A 22,782-nucleotide genomic window follows, 5' to 3' on the forward strand; every position below is an offset into this window, starting at 1 on the left:
AGTCATCCCATATGTGTCTCATAGGGAGATAATTTATACCTACTGTAGGAATAAATTCTTGTATCAATGTGTTTACTCCTGTCTTAGCATCTGCATATAGACAGAGGTATTCCCTATTAATGTTCCTAATTCGTTCCTCAAATTAAAACTAAGTAGCCAATGTGAACCTGACTTTGATTTAATCTAAGTTCCTGAAACTTTGGGGCCTCATCCCTTGCCAAACCACTTGCTTCCATAATTAATTCTATCCAGTCTGCAGGCCATATCCCTAAGACCTGGGAAACTGCCAGAGTTTGTCCCAATCTTCAAAAGTGGGGACAAAAAACACTGTCTCAAACTACAGGCCAATCTCTCTTCTCCCAATACTATCCACAGTCATGGAAAAAATATTCCCTCCCAATTAAGCAATTATTTTACCCATACAAATTTCCCTAGCCAATCCCTATCTGGCTTTTACCCCAAACACCCCACTGTAACTATTCTGCTAAAAAATTTGAGATGCCTTGTATATTGCATACCTTGTTCACTTATGTAACTGCTTTTGCCACTATGTATCCCCTGTATTTAACCCTATGCACAAGACACACCCACAAATGAGTTGACTCCCAATTCACCCCTTCCTGGCAAACCCATTCTAGATTACACAGCAATTTTTGACAATAACCACTGCTTATGGACACCTTTGGAAAAAATAAATTGTTAAAAGTTATAACATATATCACATTCAGTTAATAGACAAATGATTTTGTATAAGACTTCACACTAATGTCTTGCTTTACATAATCTCTTTGCACAGTGCTGAGCACACGGTCAGCTTTATAATTTTAAATACACTCTGCATATTCATCTGCCTAAAGAAATTTTTTTTTTTTATAAGACTTGTTCCTGGGCAAAGAGCCATCTTGTTTCTGGGCGTTTTGCCAATTGACCCTGAACAGATAAGATAACGGCACATCACGGCTTCTTCCTGAAAAATAATAATTATTGGATTGGAACTTTTGCTTAAAGTTTAAATACATGGAGCTTTATCCAGAGCCCTAAGAACTACATTTTTTATGGCCTCTCAAAAATTAACCAACAGGCTTTTATATGGCTGAGGTTTATATAACTTCTTAACACAAAAATAACTCCCACACGCTCATGCTATTTCCCTCCACTCAGTTCTTTTTAATGCCTTTTGTTTGAACTTTCATAGTTTCACTGACTTCATTCACTACAAATTTATGCTATCCTGTTGCAATTCTGTCCTTTCTCAAGCTACACAAACCTATTTCTCTCCATTAATCAACACTCACAAGTCTAACTCACACTAACTCTTCCTTCATTTCACCTCAGGACTTTTGCTGACTATTTTAAGAAAGAGGTTGAATCCATACTCCAGAACATTCCCTCTGTTTCCTCCTATCCTACTTTGCTTCCTACTCTCTTCCTGCTTTCCTTGACTCTTTTTCCACTGTATCAGAAAAGAATGTCACCATCACTGTTGATCTCCTCTTCTCCCTCTAATCTGCTACATTTCCATTCTCCTTAAAACATATAATAGTTATACCATGACTCAAAAATAGCAAGCTTGACCCTACCTGTCTTTCTAACTACTGAACTTATCTTGTATTCTCTTGCTTGCTCCATTTTCTCAACACCCATTCTCTCCTTAACCCTCTACAATCTGACTTCTGCACTGCTCCCTCCACTGAGACAATTCTCACTAAAATAACTGATGACCTATATGCTGCCCACGACAGAGGTTATTACACTCTGCTCATATTACTCCACCTCTCTGAAGCATTTGCCTCTGTGGACCACACTCTTCTCTTTTCTCTGTACACACTCTCTCTAGGTGACCTAATAACATCTCTTGGGTTTAAATATCACCACTATGCTGACGACACCCTCATTTACTTTTCAACCCCTAACCTTACACCTGCCATACAAACCTATGTTTCTGAATGTCCTTCTGTTATCTCATCCTGGAAGGCCCTCTTTCGCCTTAAATTTAACATGACAAAAACAGAGTTCCTCATACTTCCTCCCAAACCTGACCCTATTATCTCCTTCCACATTACTCTTGCATCTTCCATCCAGTAGCCCAAGCACGCTGCTTAGGGGTCACTCCCAACTCCTCTCTCATATTCTCCTCTTTCATTCAAAACATTTCTATAACTGTCGCTTTTTCCTCCACAATATCACAAAGATACACCTGTTCCTCTGTTGCTCAACTGTTAAAAACTCTGATACAGACCCTCATTCTCTCCCATCTTGGTAACTGTAATCCCCTGCTATCCCGCCTTCCTGACTTTCACCTGTCTTCCCTACTATCTATCCCAAACACTGCTGCCAGAATCACTCTACTCTTTAAACTCTGATTCTGCGTTTCCCCTCCTGAAACTCCTCTCCTGGCTTCTAATCAAATCCTACTGTTTCTGTATGCTCTCCCTACCTACCAATTAGATTGTAAGCTCCTCAGAGCAGGGACTTCTCTTCCTTAATGTTACTTTTATGTCTGGATCACTTATTCCATGACCTCTTCCCTTTACCATTTGATACCTATATGATTACGACGTGCACCACTCCTGTGAAGCGCTGTCATATTAATGGCGTTATATACATAAAAACATACAATACAATATATACTTCAAACAATGCTTGTGAGCTTTTACCCGCATTTTTAAAGACAAAATATTCCCAAACATATCCTAATCCTATAGAAATAAAATTGAAATGTGTTTTTACTGGTTAAACACAATACAGAACACACACAATACAAAAAACTTCTCTCATACACAGCCAAACAACATCACAAACATAACGAACAAATAAAAGAAAAAACATTTCTCCCCTATAACCAAACAATTTCACCCTGCAACTATATTAATAAAAGTTCCCTTCTCTTTCTTTATTCTCATAAATAACCTGAATTTAAAACTACTCTGATGCTCCGGAGCTTTTGAGTTGACTTTCGTATCTTAGCACATTCCTCGCGCTGGAAAAAAAAGGTGGGGGCATGCTCTGTGCTGCTGTGATTCTGATTCTCTTTCTTTCAGACATTTGATTTCATTGTGAGCAAATAATATTCATGTTTTCGTACGTACTTGCAAGTTTTTGGATGGTGATTTGTGCATACGTGATACTTAGCATGGTTTATCTTTCACACAGGTAATCATTCAGGAAAAATTCATTAGGGCATCAAATCCATCTAGCAACTCTCCATTAAGGGCGCAACAATTTTACATACCGGCATCGAAACTTGAGTTTATATCAGGAAATGATTTATAACCACTTATTGCATGTGAGGAAATGGAAGGAAAAGCTGATACGTTTACAACTGATTTCTGCGGCATCCAGTCAGCCGGGCCTGCCATGCATAACTTTAGCCACAAAAACCTCATAAAATCCAAAGATTTATACTGCCACAGACACACAGGGATTACTGAAAGTTAGAAGGTTCCACTATGAGCCCTTGCGTTCGCATTCTTACGAATAAGAAAACCGGTGCGGCTGCCCATAGGTTCACGCTTCCTTCCATAGTAATTTATTGCAAACAAACTTTTTTCATTGGAGTGGCTTGTTTTTTCCTGGGACTTGCATGTGTTTTTTCATTGAACTTGCATGTGTATTTTCATTGAACTTGCATGTGTATTTTCATTGAACTTGCATGTGTATTTTCATTGGCCAACAAAACATATTTATATTGTCTCTTCTTGTTCTCTGTATCCATTCTTTATTATTTTTGTCTGCAGACACAACCTCTAGCGGCAAATTTTGAGAACTTTGGTTTCCCATTATTCTCCTGTTACAGTAATCACATTTAATTGACCTGTACAATACTCCTGATACAGTAATCAGCGCAAGCTGATTGCGTACAACTCTTTTGGCATGTTATTGTTCTGATTTTTTCACCACAACTATACCCAAGAAAACACTTGAATTACTTCAGCAGGTCCAACCCAGTCCTGATAAACCTTATACTTTTATAACATGGATACAGATAAGACCTTCTAAACAGATATCCATAAATAAACTCACTTGGTATGTTAATGACAAGACAGAGCAAATGTACAATCAGGGACCTTTCCGGCTCAGACAACAAAAATATGTATCACAACCCAGGACAGTCTGAAAAACAATCCCATAAGCATACAAACACTCACCTTCATCACCAAAACACCAAAACTTTTAACGGGACTCTCACCTTAATCCCAATAAAACTTAACATATATAACACTTTAAAATGGATACAGGAACAGACAAATAAACTTATTTGAAACTGCTAGGTAAACCCGTCAACCAGATTGAGACAGCCTTCAAAACACATCTCTCTACACACCACTCAAAACAACTTTTTAAACTCAGGTTTTCCTCAAAAGGTGCCTTTTACCTTGATTCTTACGAGCGCTCAGATTTGAGTGACCGAGGAGTGTTTTTTTCAGGTGCTCAGCTTCCGGTATTTTTGGTTTCCTATTCGGTGCGCCATCTGTGTGAAAGTTGTGAATAAAAAACACAAGTCTGAGGATATGTTTTGCAGAATGACAAATAAGTTTATTGCAGTGTACGATGCACACGCAGAGGAGAGCTTCAAAATAAAACTCTCCTCACGACATGATGGCATACAGGCCTTATTTATACATAAAATACTAAGCCCACGCCCCCTATACGAGGTTGCGTGTGCGTCACTACGTAAACAAAATATGAACATGAACACATCGAGTTAATAACATTATTATGGGATGCATAAATGAAATGATTCAGCAATAACACTTTATTCAAGCCGTTGACCTTTTCTCTACATACGGAACTTCATGGGCACCTCCCTCGGAATGCGAGGCAGTGCCTATCTGTCTCTCATTTTCATAACATTGGCACTTTGCTCTTCTCCAAGGTTTTGTGGCTTAGCTGAACCGCTCAATATCAATTGGAACTTCAGCAGAAAAAAAGTCTTTTAAACTAACTTCCATACCAACTTTCATACAGACAATAGACAATATCAGGCACCTAAGATGGATGCTGACTCAAAATGGCTGCTTAGATTCCAATGCTGTTTATATCAGACCTCTCCCCCTTACGTCATATTCTCAGTTTGTCACATGAATCCACTGGTGATCTATGAATCATACACTAAACTAATAGCTAATGCATCGCAGATCTGAAAGGCCAGTACGTATATATAATAAGCTGAACTATATCCCATTATAGGTCTAAGGCAGGGGTGCACAACGTTTTTAGCTTGTGCCCCCTCCCTGCCTCCTTACCTCCTGCCTTGCGCCCTCTCCTCCTGGGCTCCGGCGTCAAATGATGTCACAGGGTGATGTGATGTCATGTTACCATGGCAACGTGATGTCACGAGACCCCGCAGCGTCACTTGATGCCGGTTACCATGGCGACACGTCACCAAAAATCAGGTAAGAGATGCTGCAGAGGCCTCACGCGGTCCTCCCAGCACTTAATTTAAGTGCCTTGGGGGAGAGCACGGACCTCTGTAGCCCCCGCGACCCCCATGAAATTCTCCCACTTCCCTGGGGGCCGTGCCCCCCACTTTGCGCACCGCTGGTCTAGGGAACCCATACATATAAGCAGAAAGATATATATATATATATAAAAGAGAAGACACTCTATATGTTTATGAAGATATGGATACTCTACATGGGTATTTTACCCATAACATTAACTATATAGTATGGTATTAAAGTATTTTTTGTCTGTTATTTGTGTTTTTTATTGCATGTTCAGAGCTTTTATTATGTTTGTTACACTGTATCATTTGATCTCAGTCACTGTTGCAGTATGCATTTTCTATTCTTTGTGCTGAACAAGAGAGGATTCGTTTTCTATAATTGTCTACTTGCAACTATGTTTATTATCATAGATCTAGAGAGACAATATTGATCTAATGAGCAACAGTATATTTGCATGTTGATACTCGTGTATATACTTCAGTTATTTTTTTTTGTTATTTCCCTTATATTAGATTGCCCATGTACTGCTTCAGTCACTGTGATTTGATAAAAAGAGAAAGAGAACAGCGCAAAGAAAAACCTCATAGTGTAGTATATTTAGAAATTCAGTTTATAATTAAAAGGTGAGTATTGCACGTACATCTATTATAAAATCACACAGCATGACATGTTTGGGACATGTTACCCATCTGTAGACAGCCGATCACCAGTGGCAGAGGCTCGCGTGGATCAGCTCGCCGCTGGAGGTCACTCAGCAAGGGCAGAGGCTCGCCTGGATCAGCTCGCTGATGGAGATCACTCCTAGAGTCTGGCGATGTCACCGTAGTCTCTGAGGAACTCCTTCGCTTCCTGACACGTGCGCAGTGGCGTCTGACGTCATCAGATGGCGTCTGGTAGTGTCTCAGTGTCTTTGGTTCGTCGCGCTAGATGGCGCCACACCGGCGAAAAAGTCACAGAAGGACAACAGGTCCCAGGCAGGCAGTGTGATGAAAAATACCACAATGGGTATATAGAGCAAAAGTAGGGAATGCGCCCACTCCTACGCGTTTTGTTATAAAAAACTTCTTCAGGGAATGATGGAGGAAGTTCCGGGGCGCTTCATAAACCCTCAGATCTCTCCTGATTGGCCGCACTAGATTGACCCGACTCAAAACACCTCTGGGAAATTAACCCATTCAGCGCTGGGTCTTAATCAAGACAGGCGGCCTCTCAGCTAGAGATAGGGGGTGACAACATAACATATAGCATTAAAAAACAATTTTATTAGATTAAAACAGGGTATCAGAATGTAAAATCTAAAAATAAAAAAAGAATAATTAGTAACATCCTAATTTAAAAAGACGTACAAAAAACACTCATACCTAATGCTACATGATAAAATGATATGGTCAAATTTGGTATTACACAGACAAATAGAGAGAAATCATTAAAAAATGTGTAAAGATCTAAAAAATCTAATATAATATCTAAAAAGTCTAATATTCACTGGTGATACATAAAAATATCTTAAAAATCAGAATAGGGACCAGACGTCAAGTTCCTCGTTTAGGCCCAGTGGTGACAGAGTTTGTAACTTATATATCCACAGGCTTTCCTGCTTGGATAATTTTTTATCTCTGTCTCCACCACGTCTCCCTGAAGATACAATTTGTATGCCTAAATAACTTAATAATGAGGGATCACAGTTGTGTTTGGATTTAAAATGTCTAGACACGCTATGCTGTTCGAAACCTATTCTGATGTTCCTGGAATTAATATTTTCACCATCATCATCATCGATGTATCGATGTATCTCTACCATATAATAACCCTATCCGCAAATGGGTTATTGTGCCATATGAAGTTATCATATGAAGTTAGCATATGAAGTTATCATATGGCACAATAACCCATTTGCGGATAGGGTTATTATATGGCAGAGATACATCGATGATGTCCTGTGCATCTGGGAAGGTGATGAGGATACTCTGGAATTATTCAAGATTTATCTGAATACAAATGATTTTAATTTAAAATTTACTTCCGAAACGAACTCAAATCAGATAGATTTCCTGGACCTTAGTTTGGTATCCAGGATGGGTGAAAATATTAATACCAAAACATTTTTTAAAAAGGTAGACACCAATAGCTTTTTATTGTCATCCAGCAATCACAAAAGAACCTGGATTGATAATATACCATTAAGCCAGTTCATGCGCATTAAGCGAAATTGTAGTCTTCAGACGGATTTTGAATCCCAATCAGCTTCTCTGTTTGAGAAGTTTATTGAACGAGGCTACGACAAGGCTCTGTTGTTCAGTTCTTTGGAAAAAGTAGAAAAGATGGAGAGAGACTCTTTACTGATTCAGAAGAAACAAATAAATAGGGATGAAAGTGATAAACTCAAAGTATCATTTATTACGGAATTCAGTTCAGTGAGTAAGAGCATCCAGAAGATAATCAACAATAACTGGAAAGTTCTATGTAATGATCCAATCTTAGGTCCCTCTCTTCATCCGAAACCGAGCTTTATTTACCGTAGGGCTAAGACTCTCAAACACCATCTGGCACCAAGTGATATTGGTGGTCCGATGATTACATCTTCAGAGACCACCTGGATGCCTAGCAAACCTAACGGTAACTTTAGTTGTGGAAGATGTAAGGCTTGCAAAATGCTGAATACAGAACGTAAAACATTTATCTCAAACAGCACCAAAGAAAAATTCACCATAAAAGATTGCATATCATGTAAATCAACATATGTAGTGTACTTGCCACAATGCCCCTGTGGGTATCAATATGTTGGGCGGACAAAAAGATTCCTAAGAGTGAGGATTCTAGAACATGCCAGGAACATCAGAATAGGTTTCGAACAGCATAGCGTGTCTAGACATTTTAAATCCAAACACAACTGTGATCCCTCATTATTAAGTTATTTAGGCATACAAATTGTATCTTCAGGGAGACGTGGTGGATACAGAGATAAAAAATTATCCAAGCAGGAAAGCCTGTGGATATATAAGTTACAAACTCTGTCACCACTGGGCCTAAACGAGGAACTTGACGTCTGGTCCCTATTCTGATTTTTAAGATATTTTTATGTATCACCAGTGAATATTAGACTTTTTAGATATTATATTAGATTTTTTAGATCTTTACACATTTTTTAATGATTTCTCTCTATTTGTCTGTGTAATACCAAATTTGACCATATCATTTTATCATGTAGCATTAGGTATGAGTGTTTTTTGTACGTCTTTTTAAATTAGGATGTTACTAATTATTCTTTCTTTATTTTTAGATTTTACATTCTGATACCCTGTTTTAATCTAATAAAATTGTTTTTTAATGCTATATGTTATGTTGTCACCCCCTATCTCTAGCTGAGAGGCCGCCTGTCTTGATTAAGACCCAGCGCTGAATGGGTTAATTTCCCAGAGGTGTTTTGAGTCGGGTCAATCTAGTGCGGCCAATCAGGAGAGATCTGAGGGTTTATGAAGCGCCCCGGAACTTCCTCCATCATTCCCTGAAGAAGTTTTTTATAACGAAACGCGTAGGAGTGGGCGCATTCCCTACTTTTGCTCTATATACCCATTGTGGTATTTTTCATCACACCGCCTGCCTGGGACCTGTTGTCCTTCTGTGACTTTTTCGCCGGTGTGGCGCCATCTAGCGCGACGAATCAAAGACACTGAGACACTACCAGACGCCATCTGATGACGTCAGACGCCACTGCGCACATGTCAGGAAGCGAAGGAGTTCCTCAGAGACTACGGTGACATCGCCAGACTCTAGGAGTGATCTCCATCAGCGAGCTGATCCAGGCGAGCCTCTGCCATTGCTGAGTGACCTCCAGCGGCGAGCTGATCCACGCGAGCCTCTGCCACTGGTGATCGGCTGTCTACAGATGGGTAACATGTCCCAAACATGTCATGCTGTGTGATTTTATAATAGATGTACGTGCAATACTCACCTTTTAATTATAAACTGAATTTCTAAATATACTACACTATGAGGTTTTTCTTTGCGCTGTTCTCTTTCTCTTTTTTTCTGTATTAGCCTGGAGTGCTGAGCTCTCCATTTGAACAGCTGCATGAAACCTCATCCTTACAAGGTTGTATTCACATTTATTTTGTTTTTTGAATCACTTCACTTTTATTTTATTTAATTCATATATGAGCGCAGTTTTTTGTTACTTCACTGTGATTTGATATCCTCTCAAATTACCTGTGTTGTGGCTATCAGCTGGAGCAGGGATGGGGAAGGTCTATTGTTAGCAGTAAATGGAGCATCTACATAAGGGGCAGTACCTGAACAGTTAGTCACTCTTTGATAAAGTGCAGTCAAGGCAGGAAACGCGTCAGAGGACTACCTTGTCTTTGTATGTGGTTTGGCTACATGCCGAATAAGTATTTCATTTTAACCAGTCTCCAGACCAGTTTTGTTGCAGTTCTCAACCTTGAAGGTGGTGGCCTCACACCCGTCTACCCATCACTTCATATCATTGGCAATAAACTCCATATGTGTATCCTGGGAATCACCCTGTAGAAACCAGAATTCGGTCCGGTATGTCTCAGCTGTGATGGCGCATTGGGCAAGCAGGATCCACTTGACCACAAAGTAGTCCCATGCCGCCTGCTCAGCTGTGGGGAGAAGAACTTCACCCAGTCCACTTTGGGTATTTGATGGATGTGGCACAGCTTCTCAAAAGTCCGGACGTACCCATCGATGTCCTGTTTGGTCTCATCGAACTTTGGGATACTCTTGTACTGTAGGTGAACCTTGGGGTTGAACTAGAGATGGTATCCCGACTGAGGATTGGCTACAAGTTGAACAATTTGTTTCAGCCAGCAAAAGGGCATTGTGGCCCTAGATAGCCACCAGCCACTCATCTGCCATGGAGTTCGGCCACCAAGCTGAGCGACCAGGCTGTACATTGGAAGGTGAAGAGGGCATGATGACATCCACCTCAACTAGCTCCACAGATGCCTCATGCATCTCCTCCTCATACAGATCTTGTATGAGTTCTGTCGTACTGAGCCACCGACTTCCTCACACCAGGGTGGTTGAGGGGAAGCCGATGTCCTCTTTGGACCACAAATGGTTACAGGCTGCCATCCCTCCATTGATTCTTTGGTCAGCTAAGAGCTAACTGTGGTAAGAAAGTTGGGGGCCATGCTTGGCACTGTGCTCCTGAAACCTCTCATTCGGCAATCTCTAAATCAAGACTGACCCAATGCTGAGATGCCCACAAACATTTCAACATTTCAGCACAAACATTTTCAGCACAAACATTTTAGCGATCCCAGTACTACCACCAGGAAACACATCTGTCACAGGAGATTACAAACAGCTGATGGAACCAAGAGGTTAAATAAATTAGGTTTATTTTGGCTAAAGCCAACAGGGAGAAACACAGATGCTTAACACGGTCACAATTTACCATGAGAGGGGATTATGTGAGACTCCTACCTTATTAGGTGCTGGGGGCTGCTGGAGCAAGCTTACCCAGGATGTCCCAATAATCCCTTTTCGTCACAGGATATCCCACTTACAAGTCACCTCCTCTCAGGTCACTATTCATATTTCCAGCTGCTCTGCTGACACCAAGACCAACCACGAATGATTGTAGAACTTTGATCGGCACCAGCTTACATAGAACCTCGGTTTCCATCTGAAACCATGGAAAGCCGGGCGTCGATCAATCTGAGAAGATATCGTCTTCACTTAGCCAATTGGAGACCTAGGGCTCGTCTGATATGGACAAATCAGGACTTGGAGTTGGTACAGTGCTGTATTACAGCCTCAAGGGGTGGGCCTCAGGGAGAGGAAAACATGAACTGGCCAATACAGTAAGGAATGACCCAACAGGGCTAGGACCCAGGCCCCACTCCCGTTTTCAGCTCCATGCTTCCCACAGGGCAAGATGCCTCACTGCCAGGGAGAGAACAACAATCAGTCTTTGAAGTGTGTACTCTCTCAAAAGGTAGGTACATCCAAGCCCAACACCCCTTTGTCTAACAACACTGCACCTTAATGAATACAATGGACAAATCTTGGTTTCATTGTATGATGGCCTCACTAAGTGAATGGCGTGCCCAACATACAATTAATTCCACATAAAATACACAGTCAATACAAACACTGAATAAACTATTCTTGACATCTAACTGACAGGAGGGACTCATAGAAACAGTGATGGCAGCCATTTGGCTGCACTGAGATGGCTACAATGTCCCTATACGAGGTCCGCCATTTTGACAGGTAGGGTCAACCAGCAGACTTAAGTTTTAATATATTGAGCCAGGCTTCCCCTACCGTCACAAGCAATATTACAGAAACCTACAGTACAAATACTGCAGTGACAGCAATATGGTAATGTAGTTTTCTTGTTACTTTTATGTCTGAAGCACTTCTCCCCTTTGTGTTATTTATATTATTTGTTATTTATATGATGGTCACGTGTATTACTGCTGTGAAGCGCTATGTACATTAATGGCGCTATATAAATAAAGACATACATACATACAGCGTCAGCTTTAAAATGTATAAATGAAAATGGTAAACATAAAATTGAAGGACTGGAATAAATTAGTGCCAAAGAAAGGACATGACACAGCTAATTAATAATAGGAAATTATAAGAGTGCTGATAGTATCCAGGTGCAATATATAGCAGAACTAACAACTACGTGTCTATGTGCAAAATTAAAATGTGAAGTTTGCAAAGTCTTTCAGAATTTATTTAAAAAAATTGAATTATTAAATATCAGAAAGAGTTTTCATTTAGACTTTGATATATTGTGGTAGCTTAAAAAAGGCTTAAATAAATCTCCAATAAAATATTTATTTCCATAACGTAATATCAAATATTTTGATTCTGGCGTCCCCTTGCCAAGGTTTAAAAAGACACAGATTTATATTAAGCCCAAAATGATGATGTAGATGTACTGTATAATGGGATGCTGAAACTACAGTAAGTGACACCACGTGAAAAGTTGTATATTTACAAGGTTGTTTATATTGGCACTGCTTGACGGAACTGTGTCTCTTACAGCTTGTTGCTGTTCTTAGATTTTCAGACAGAATCTGGACTCTTTAATTCAACATTGTAGACCTACCTCGAAGAGACATAAGGAAGGGTGACAGTCTGAAATAAAGACCTGTAAATTAAAATGTAGAAAAATAGCAACTATACAAGTGAATATAGTTGGTTATTGCAATGTTAGTTTACATATACAGATGCAGCACGTGGTATTGTGCTCAATGGCAAGGGGTGCAATAGCGTGTTAGCCGCACCTCTTTTTCACACATGGCTAATGGCTTTACAATGGTATCAGCTTCCGCTGGCGCATTGTGTGTCCCGCTGCAACATGGTAGCAGAAGCATTAACTGCTGCTACATCTGTAGTTGGGTCTTTTTACATTATTTATATCCATTTGCCAGCAGTATAACCTATTGGTTAGAATGGAAACACAAAAAGTTCCAAAAGATATTCGAAAATATTTAAACATTTCTGATTTTTTTTAAAGACTTCAATCACCTTTTTAATCTATTAAACATGTCATTAGCATTAGTTTATTTTGATCGTAGGAAGCACTGCAAACTCCCCCCCCCTTCCCCACACACATCAATAGAAATAATAATTACCATATTAATCTCTTAGTAGCCAAAATAAAGAAGGCACAGAAGTCCCTTGGCCAGCTTGCCTTTATGACAAACAAATACAATAATAAAGAAACCAAGCACAATATACGAAATATTTTATTAAAGTATGTGAAATTAAGCACAGCCCCTTCTATCTACACGCGGTTGCATGACCAATTGCCACAGGAGGGGTTAATAGTCTATGGATCACCAGATTGAAAACATGAGGTTACATAATTTACCATCATTGCCAGATGTTAAAATACTTATACTTTTCTTTGTTTGTAAGGCATTGGATGCCTGGTTTTAACCTACTAAATACATAATTGTTATTAATTCAATCTGGTAAAACTGCACAGTTTAAATCGATTTCTCTATCCCTAAATGTTATGTTTCCAAGTGGGAAACGGTACTATTGCACTAAAGCAAGGCATCTCAAGTTTTTTATGAAAGAGCATCTGCAAGTCAAAACCCTGTGAAAAGTATTATTTATGTATTTTATTTGGTAAGGGTAATCTAATCTTCCCCTCCTTATAACACCAAAACTGCCATTACTTTTCTGCTTCTGGTAAGGACCAGGACTAATCGTATCATATCTCACCAACATACTGTACCACTTTTACCACGAAAACTGAATGCATATGCACGCCTTGGTCTCCTGGGCATCTCACCTTCTCTCTTTAACCTCTTCCATTGGCCTTCACAAATTGACCAATTCCAGCATCCACAAGAAAGGTCACTACTTAGACCTGGTCTTGACAAAAACGGCTCCATTTCTGATTCTCTATCTCCCCTCCTGCTCTCTAACCATCACCTCTTATCATTCACCACCAGTCATTCCTCTCACCCCCACCTCACCTGTTCTACTCTCGAGACCTTAGCTCCATTGACCTCTCTGTTCTGACATCTACCCTAAACTCTAACCTTCCACTTTCCATCCTTCCTTCACTTCTCCTGAATCCTTTGCCGACTACTTTAAAGGAAAAGTGGATGCTATCCACAAGGAGATTACTTCTTTCCCTTCCCCCTCCTCTGTGCTGCTACCTAAATCTCTGTCTTCCACTCTTGACTCCGCTTACAGAGTTGGAAGTCTCTAAGCTGATCTTTTCTCCCTCTACCACATGCCCTCTCGATCCTATCCCCTCACACCTTATCAGAACTCATACTCCTGTCTAAGTCTCCAATCACACACATCTTCAATTCCTCCCTATCCTCTGGCACTTTCCCATTTTGCATTTAAGCATGCAGTTGTCACACCTATTCTAATAAACAACCTACAGTAGACCCTACATGCCTTACTAAGTACCACCCTGTATCCCTCATGCTGTTTGCCTTCAAATTGCTAGAACGTCTCGTGATCTGCCTTATGATCAACTTTATTAATTCCCATGCCCTCCTTGACCCCTTAAAATCTAGATTTAGTACAGCTCATTCAACAGAGACTGTGCTTACTGAAGTAGCCAATGAGTAGGGTGACCAGTTGTCCCAGTTTAGCCTGGACAGTCCCGGTTTTTTAATGCCTGTCCTGGCTGCCCCACATTCTTTAAAATGTCCCGTTTTATTGTGGCTGTTCCGGTTTTGGCCATCAGAGCATGGGGCAGCAGAGAGCAGAGAATGCAGGAGCAGAGCAGAGGCCGGTCTGACTAGCTGCAGAGGGTGGGGGCGGGGGTTACAGCTTTGGTGTCTGCTGCCAGGGCTCAAGATGGCTTCCCCCCCAATGTTCCACAGAGGCAGGTGGGACCAGAACGGACACACACGAGATGCAGCATGAGGAGAGAGAGAGGCAGCATGAGAAGGGGAGAGAGAGGCAGCATGAGAAGGGGAGAGAGAGAGGCAGTATGAGAGGGGGGGAGAGAGAGACATGGGGGGGAGAGAGGCAGCATGAGAGGGGGAGAGAGAGAGGCAGTATGAGAGGGGGAGAGAGAGAGGAAGCATTAGAGGGGGAGAGAGAGAGGCAGCAGGGGGGGGAGAGAGAGAGGCAGCATGGGGGGGGGGAGAGAGGCACATGGGGGGAGAGAGAGAGGCAGCATGGGGGGAAGAGAGAGAGAGGCAGCATAGGGGGGAGAAGAGAGGCAGCATGGGGAGGAGGAGAGAGGCAGCATGGGGGGAGGAGAGAGGCAGCATGGTGGGGGGGAGAGAGGCAGCATGGGGGGGAGAAGAGAGGCAGCATGGGGGGGGAGAAGAGAGGCAGCATGGGGGAGGGAGAAGCGAGGCAGCATGGGGGTTGGAGGAGAGAGGCAGCATGGGGGGGAGAAGAGAGGCAGCATGGGGGAGAGAGAGAGGCAGCATGGGGGGAGGAGAGAGAGGAAGCATGGGGGGAGGAGAGAGGAAGCATGGGGGGGAGGAGAGAGGCAGCATGGGGGGAGGAGAGAGGCAGCATGGGGGGGGGGGAGAGAGGCAGCATGGGGGGGGGAGAGAGGCAGCATGGGGGGGAGAAGAGAGGCAGCATGGGGGTTGGAGGAGAGAGGCAGCATGGGGGTTGGAGGAGAGAGGCAGCATGGGGGGGAGAAGAGAGGCAGCATGGGGGGAGGAGAGAGAGGCAGCATGGGGGGAGGAGAGAGAGGCAGCATGGGGGGGAGGAGAGAGGCAGCATGTGGGGGAGGGTAGAGGCAGCATGGGGGGAGGAGAGAGGCAGCATGGGGGGGAGGAGAGAGGCAGCATGGGGGGGAGAAGAGAGGCAGCATGGGGGTGGGAGGAGAGAGGCAGCATGGGGGTGGGAGGAGAGAGGCAGCATGGGTGGGAGGAGAGAGGCAGTATGGGGGGGGAGGAGACAGGCAGCATGGGGGGGAGGGGAGAGGCAGCATGGGGGGGGAGGAGAGAGAGGCAGCATGGGGGGGAGGAGAGAGAGGCAGCATGGGGGGGAGGAGAGAGAGGCAGCATGGGGGGGAGGAGAGAGAGGCAGCATGGGGGGGAGGAGAGAGAGGCAGCATGGGGGGAGGAGAGAGAGGCAGCATGGGGGGGAGGAGAGAGAGGCAGCATGGGGGGGAGGAGAGAGAGGCAGCATGGGGGGGAGGAGAGAGAGGCAGCATGGGGGGGGAGGAGAGAGAGGCAGCATGGGGAGGGAGGAGAGAGAGGCAGCATGGGGGGGAGGAGAGAGAGGCAGCATGGAGGGGGGGAGAGAGGCAGCATGGAGGGGGGGAGAGAGGCAGCATGGGGGGGAGAGAGAGGCAGCACACAGAGAATTAGGAAGAGAGACGCACACACAGAGAATGGGGGAGAGAGACGCACACACAGAGAATGGGGGAGAGACACACACAATGGTGGAGACACACACACACAATGGGGGAGAGACACACACAGAATGGGGGAGAGATACACACACAGAATGGGGGAGAGAGAGACACACAGAGAATGGGGGAGACAGAGAGGGATGCACACACAGAGAATGGGGGAGAGAGACGCACACACAGAGAATGGGGGAGAGAGACACACACACAGAGAATGGGGGGGAGAGAGAGAGATGTACACATAGAGAATGGGGGAGAGGGACGCACACACAGAGAATGGGGGAGAGAGAGACACAGAGAATGGGGGAGAGGGACGCACACACAGAGAATGGGGGAGTGAGACACACAGAGAATGGGGGAGAGAGACACACACAGAGAATGGGGGAGAGAGAGGCACAGAGAATGGGAGAGAGAGAGACACACAGGGAATGAGGGAGAGAGAGACACAGAGAATGGGGGAGAGAGAGACACACACACTCACACAGAGAATGGGGGGGAGAGATGCACACACAGAGAATGGGGGAGAGAGACACACAGAAAGGGGGAGAGAGACACACAGAATGGGGGGGGGGAGACACACACACAGAATGGGGAGAGAGACACACAGAATGGGGGAGAGAGAGACACACACAGAGAATGGGGGAAAGAGAGGCTCAGAGAATGGGAGAGAGAGAGACACACAGGAAATAGGGAGAGAGAGACACAGAGAATGAGGGAGAGAGAGACACACACACAGAGAATGGGGGAAAGAGAGGCTCAGAGAATGGGAGAGAGAGAGACACACAGGGAATGGGGAGAGAGACACAGAGAATGAGGGAGAAAGAGACACAGACGGGGAAGAGAGAGACACACACACAGAGAATTTATTTATTTATTTATAAAATATTTTACCAGGAAGTAATACATTGAGAGTTACCTCTCGTTTTCAAGTATGTCCTGGGCACAGAGTAAGACAAATAATACATGGTTACAAATACAGTTACATAAATGAACAGGGTATACATTATATACAAGACATTGCGTGCACAGTTAAAGAAAATATATATTATGGGGGTATGAAACAGTTACAGACCAGATTAAAATGTGAGACAGCCTTAGATTTGAAAGAACTTAAACTGGTGGTGGATGTGAGAGTCTCTGGTAGGTTGTTCCCAGAGAATGGGGGAGAGGGATGCACACACAGAGAATGGGGGAGAGAAAGACACAGAGAATGGGAGAGAGAGACAGAGAATGGGGGAGAGACACACAGAGAATTGGGGAGAGAGAGAGACACACACAGAATGGGGGAGAGAGACACACAGAATGGGAGAGAGAGAGACACAGAATGGGGGGGAGAGACAAACACACAGAATGGGGGTGAGAGACACAGAATGGGGGAGAGAGACACACACAGAATGGGGGTGGGGGGAGAGACACACACAGTGAATGGGGGGGAGAGACGCACACACAGAGAATGAGGGGGGGGGAGAGACGCACACACAGAGAATGGGGGAGAGAGACGCACACACAGAGAATGGGGGAGAGAGACGCACACACAGAGAATGGGGGGGAGAGATGCAAACACAGAGAATGGGGGAGAGAGACGCACACACAGAGAATGGGGGAGAGAGATGCACACACAGATGGTGGGAGAGACACAGAGAATGGGGGAGAGAGAGACACACACACAGAATGGGGAAGAGAGAGACACAGAAAATGGGGGGAGAGAGAGACAGAGAATGGGGGAGAGAGAGAATGGGGAGAGAGACAGAATAGGAAGGGTAGAACGAGAATGGAGTGATGGGGGGGAATGACAATGAAGAGATGGGAGGGAGAGAGAATGGGTGTGTGTAAGGCTGCGTCCCCGCTAGCGCTGAGCGGGCGGCGGTTACTTACATATATAGCTATATGTAAGTCCCTGCTCACACTGTGCGTGCGGCGCTCGGGCGCGGGCACACACACTCACCCGTGCTTGGCGCTTAAGTAAACAAAAAAACTATACTTACCAGCGCGCTCAACTACCCGCAATGCCCCCTCTCCCCCACGCGTGCTTACATGCAGGACACCCGGCGCTCATACTTGGAGCGCTCTCCATGCTTGAGCGCCCTCAGCGCCAGCGGGGACTCAGCCTAAGAAGGGGGGACAGAGAGCGGCGGAGAGACATAAAGGAAACATAAAGCGCAGTTGATGTCATTGATTTTATAAATATTTTTTTTAATGTGTTCCGGTTTTTACTTTTGGAAATCTGGTCACCCTACCAATGAGCCACATGAAACAAAATCCCAAGGTCACTTTCCCTATTAATCCTACTGTAACACTCTACTGCTTTTGATACCGTCTATCACCCTCTTCTCCTGCATATTCTAAACTCTTGGTATCCGCAACATAGCTCTATACTGGTGCTCATCATACTTTTCCCATTGCACATTCTCTGTCTTTGCTGCTAACATGTTTTCATCTTCTGTTGATCTGTCTGTTGGTGTATCTCAAGGCTCTGTTCTGGGACATCTCCTTTTCTCTCTCTACACGCTATCAACTGGTGGCCTCATCAACTCTTTTCGCCTCAGGTATCATTACTATGCATATGAAACACACACACACACACATACAGCCGCGGCCCCTTTTAACCTCCTACATACCCGTAAAAATTCGGGGATGTTCTCCGTTTGTCACGGAGTTTCCCGTGCGTCAGCCGCCTTGACCAGACAGCGCTAATGGCGCTTAACATTGAAAGCGCCCACGGCGCCGAAAACGGCCCGCATCTGCCTGCGTTTTTAAAAATCACGGGGACGCGGCTGCAGGAGGTTAAAGGCGGCCGCCACTGTATATGTATATGCACCACTAAATGCACCACTGTGTATATATATATCTATATATATATATATATATATATATATGTGTGTGTGTGTGTGTGTGTGTGTGTGTGTGTGTGTGTGTGTGTGTGTGTGTGTGTGTATGTGTATATATATATATATATATATATATATATATATATATATATATATATGTGTGTGTGTAACTGGTATTCCCCCACCCCCAATCGCAGATAGAGTGAACGTGAGGGGGAACCTATATGTTACCAGGTGTGGTGCGTATACCTGCAGGTTCACAGGAGGCCTGAGCCTCCGCTGATGGGAACCTGGGGTGCTTCTCTGGAACGTTCTATCGTCGGTCAGCGCCTCCACCCATGTAGGATTCTATAGGAATGTAGAATGGCCCTAGCATAGGAACCCACCCAGAAACCACATACACCAGGGTTATGGCTAAAAGGTTTACTGGACGAGCAACACAACACAATAGTATCATATATAACATGGCAACAATATCAGCATACACAACAATATATGCCACCCTCTGCCACTAGCTGGCAGCTATAACCTTGCATCTAACTGGGCTATACCTTCCTAGCCCCTAACTGGGCTATACCCTTACACCCCCTTCCCAACCCCGTGTCCAGAGAGTCCAAGCCCACCCAAGTGTGTGAACAGGCCTGTCACATGTGAGGAGCAAGATAAAGTTGGTGCACGTGTGGAAGGTTGTAAATACCTGCCCAGGTGTCCCTGCACCTGGGTGTCTTCGCAAAGGGTCTACCGGCGCCGCTTGATCCAGTGCTGATCTGTACCTTCGAGTGGGATGGGGTCCAGCTGGATGTCCCACCGTAAGGACAGTCTCTGAATCAGCAACACAGCATACAGGAACATGCAGCAACACTATTGAGGAGAAATGGGAGTCCCAAGCTCCCTAGCAGCGCCACTTCAGAAGAATCCAGTCAAACACATAAGTGTAAATAGTATGAACTTATTGTAACCTCTCAGAGACTGTCCAATATGTGGAATTTAACCCCTTATCACATATTCACGATACAGCGATAGAGTCTCCCCAATAGCCTCTCTCCTGGGGAATAACTTGTATGGGGTAGACTCACATAATAAAACAAACTCTCTGTTTGTAGTGTGTAAGGCCTCCTGGACGTCAGCGTGCTCCAACCGGGGTAGATATAAGTTGCGAATGAAAGAGATGGGTCTGGCGGTGCATCTGCTCCTGAGAAAAAAAAACTGCAGACCGGGGCTTATCACTGGACAAAAAGCTTTATTGGCACATAGCAGCCGAAGAACAACTCTTACGCGTTTCGAGCGTCACTCCGCGCTTTATCAAAGAGAATAAAGAATGGGAACACGGAACACCTTAAAATACCCATACTTCCCTGCAGTGTGGCCAATAGGGGCTTCGTATGCACTTAATATAATCTACCTACTCAAGATTGAAACTCCTACCCTCCAAAGGTGGGGGTTGAGGAGGTATAAGCTTCTCATGCGGGGAGGAAGGGACAAAAACACAAACACACATTAATACATAACGACTTTTGTGAGATCACTGCATTACCTAATAGACATATATATATATATATATACATAAAAATAACCAATTTTATATATTTTTCACAGGGGCCTCCCTAAAGCCATAAAACATATAATTCACATAGCTAAATTAAAAACAAAGATCTCATGGCTGCCATAAACGATCCTATAAATTCTATAGTTACAAAAATTGAGATGAAAAAATAATAATAAATTTAAACATTTAAATCACAATCAACATTATTGGAAAAATAATTATGCAAAATGATCATACAAACTATGGCTTAATTCACATTTTATCAAACACCATAATCAAAGAGTTGCAAAATAAGACATGATATTTCATATTTCATAATAATTCAATCAGAGCGTTCTAAAGTTGTGATGATAATTTCTCTATTATTGATTATAATCAATTATTCTTATATATTTAATCTTAAGGACGCCTAATGAAAACAATTTCAAGATATAGACTCATTTAGGAAAATAAGTATATTTGGACTCTATCAAAACACAGGATGTATTTGTGCAAATACATATTTGGAATCTGTCGAATGACAGGACATATCTACACATATAAATCCTTTATATAGAACAATTTCTTATATTAAATGGATCAAATAAAGTAAAAAACTAAAAAACTATAAAAAATCAGGAGAGGGAAGGAAAAGAAGGGCATAGGAAAAGGAAAGTGGGTGAGGGGAAAGGGACCATGGGGAAAGAAAAGAAAAAGGGGGGAGGGGGTGGGAGGAGGAGAGAGGGGAATGGGGAAGGGAAGGAGGGAGAGGGGAGGGGGGGGGAGGAGGGAGAGGGGAAGAAAAATAGGGATAATACAAATGTTGAAATCATTAATTATTAAACCAATTATTATAAGAAATGTTGGAGTTCCCAATCTATGTTCATTCCAAATGATATACACACACACACACACACACACACACACACACACACACACACACACACACACACACACACACACACACACACACACACACACACACACACACACACACACACACACACACACACACACACACACACACACACACACACACAGTTGTGTGAAAAAGAAAGTACACCCTCTTTGAATTCTATGGTTTTACATATCAGTACATAATAACAATCATCTGTTCCTTAGCAGGTCTTTAAATTAGGTAAATACAACCTCAGATGAACAACAACACATGACCTATTACACCGTGTCATGATTTATTTAACAAAAATAAAGCCAAAATTGAGAAGCCATGTGTGAAAAACTAAGTGTACCTTATGATTCAATAGCTTGTAGAACCACCGTTAGCAGCAATAACTTGAAGTAATCGTTTTCTATATGACTTTATCAGTCTCTCACATCGTTGTGGAGGAATTTTGGCCCACTCTTCTTTACAATGTTGCTTCAGTTCATTAAGGTTTGTGGGCATTTGTTTATGCACAGCTCTCTTTAGGTCCAGCCACAGCATTTCAATCGGGTTGAGGTCTGTACTTTGACTAGGCCGTTGCAACACCTTGATTCTTTTCTTTTTCAGCCATTCTGTTGTAGATTTGCTGGTGTACTTTAGTTCACTGTCCTGTTGCATGACCCAATTTCGGCCAAGCTTAAGCTGTCGGACAGATGGCCTCACATTTGACTCTAGAATAATTTGATATACAGAGGAGTTCATGGTCGACTCAATGACTACAGGGTTCCCAGGTCCTGTGGCTGCAAAACAAGCCCAAATCATCACCCCTCCACCACCGTGCTTGACAGTTGGTATGAGGTGTTTGTGCTGATATGCTGTGTTTGGTTTTCGCCAAACGTGGCGCTGTGCATTATGGCCAAACATCTCCACTTCGGTCTCGTCTGTCCAAAAGTCTTGTGGTTTGTCCAGATGCAACTTTGCAAAACTAAGACGTGCTGCCATGTCCTTTTTAGAGAGAAGAGGCTTTTTCCTGGCAACCCTTCCAAACAAACCATACCTGTTCAGTCTTTTTCTAATTGTACTGTCATGAACTTTAACATTTAACATGCTAACTGAGGCCTGTAGAGTCTGAGATGTAACTCTTGTTTTTTTTGCAATTTCTCTGAGCATTGCACGGTCTGACCTTGGGAGGAATTTGCTGGGACGTCCACTCCTGGGAAGATTGGCAACTGTCTTGAATGTTT

General features: G+C 43.3%; 1 long non-coding RNA gene across 2 annotated transcripts in view; it reads right to left on the bottom strand.

Moving 5' to 3' along the window:
* Positions 1 to 22,782, bottom strand: part of LOC142488499 (uncharacterized) — a 64,183-nt gene that overhangs the window by 21,756 nt on the left and 19,645 nt on the right. For both annotated transcript variants that reach the window (XR_012799447.1, XR_012799446.1), the window contains exon 2: positions 4,376 to 4,471. This is a non-coding gene — a long non-coding RNA (uncharacterized LOC142488499). The remainder of the gene's footprint in view (positions 1 to 4,375; positions 4,472 to 22,782) is intronic.

The sequence above is a fragment of the Ascaphus truei genome, chromosome 2, assembly GCF_040206685.1.
Source record: "Ascaphus truei isolate aAscTru1 chromosome 2, aAscTru1.hap1, whole genome shotgun sequence".
Classification (NCBI taxonomy): domain Eukaryota; kingdom Metazoa; phylum Chordata; class Amphibia; order Anura; family Ascaphidae; genus Ascaphus; species Ascaphus truei.